This window comes from Pygoscelis adeliae, unplaced genomic scaffold, assembly GCF_000699105.1.
Source record: "Pygoscelis adeliae isolate BGI_AS28 unplaced genomic scaffold, ASM69910v1 Scaffold320, whole genome shotgun sequence".
Lineage (NCBI taxonomy): Eukaryota > Metazoa > Chordata > Aves > Sphenisciformes > Spheniscidae > Pygoscelis > Pygoscelis adeliae.
The window spans coordinates 820,854-822,643 of record NW_008823967.1 but is presented as its reverse complement, the minus strand read 5'-3'; positions in this window follow the sequence as shown (position 1 = coordinate 822,643).

Here is a 1,790-nt window from a genome sequence, read left to right as displayed (position 1 = left end):
AGACAGCTGGCTCACCCTAAGACCTTCTGTAATAGCCAGCCATTCCACGGGAGGCTGGCAGTGCTGGCCTTGCTGAGTATTTTAGTTTGCTAGATCTCAAAGAAGCACAGGACTAGACCTCTCCAAAAAGCACAGCTGGCAACCTCAGGTAGAGTTCAAGGTATAATTACCCTTCCTTGAGTTTTATCCCACATAATCCTTCTGCCAGGAGCTGACTAGCGACAACACAAGTTCATACATTAATGTCACCAACGCTCTCTTGAGCCCTCAGAAAAAATTAAACTTCGTGGTGCTCAGTGAGCTGAATTCCCATTTGCAAACATCAATTAATTGGCTTCACAAGCAGTATGCTGTCGAAGACAGAAAAGCAAAGGACAACAGGGAAATAATACAGGTAACATTCACCACTTAATTAATCCTTCTGCACCATATGATTATTTATAGTCCCCCTCTCTGGGTTGCTGAGGAGGCAACTGCTAGGCCAGCTGCTTTCTTCCACCCTCCCTTCCAACTGTGAAATCCCAGGGCTTTGTCATCAACCCCCCTGGTACAAAAGTCCCCTGCAAGCTGCAGCGGATAGTGTGGCTGGTCTTCAGCAACTCCTGCTACATTGGTAGCTGCTTGAGCTCACTGCCACAGCTTTGCCGGCATCTGTTATTGCAGCGCTCAGTGAGCACTCTTGTAAGGAACAGAATACACAATCTTCTTGCTTACAGGAAAATTTTTAAACAGACTTCTCATCTCCTGCTTACAGGAACTAAAATTGATTCTTCTGCTTCTTTTTTTCTTGCTTTATGACTCTTGTGCTCCGAGGCTAAATGATTACTTAAGGAACAGCATGATTTACAGGCTAGGAAAAAAAAATAATCAAAACAAATAGGAAGAAGACTCTCTCCCCACTTCTCCCAGATTAGTTCACGGACTGGGACACAGGGGCCCTTGCTGTGCTCACTTTGAAGCATGGGTTTGATCCCGAGAACTTCACATCCTAGATAAATCCCTGAGCCACATAGCTTTGCTTGTCCTTGAGCTGATGGAGGGAATCCGTTTTAGAAGATCTATTGCTGTGCTAGAGCAGAAGAAAATCAAACACCAAAATGTTAGTATTTGTCATCAAAAAAATCTTGAGTTATGATCTACTTTTTAATGTTCAGTGACTTTTTATTTTCAAGATAGTATTAGCAAGCGGGAAAAAATATGCAGGAGATCATTCCCTAGTGGAGACACTTTCAGCCATGGGAGCCCTTAGGGCAAAAGAAAACACAAAACCCAGCAACAGCATTAATAATTTCAAAGACAAAAGATAATGGGTCTGATTCAACCTCACACAGCAGAGCTTTTAAATTATACTCCTGACACTTCCTGTGTCATTAATATTGGTGATCTTCTTCCACAAATAAAACACTTAAATCTTTTTTTTTTAATTTTCATTTTACTGTAACAAGCCTTTACGTAGTGTGCACAAGGAGAGATGGAGGAAACTGTTCTTTAAACAACAAAACCACCTATCTGTCTTGTGGGAGAAGCTGAGAGGATGGTATCTCATCCCATAAGCTGTGAAGATAACTAACCCTTGACACCTCTCTGAAATGCCCTTCCACTAATGCGTGCAGCGTGGGGAGGGAGCAAACAGGAGCAGTCAGAAGTCTGTCTGCAGGTACAGGGCTAGGACCTCACGGGGATCACAGAGACATGGTGGGGTGGCTTATGTGGTTGGTGTGCTGCAATGGAGGGATATGGGCTTTTAGGAAGAACAGGCTGGAAGGCGAGGAGAGGGAGTTGCCCTTTAT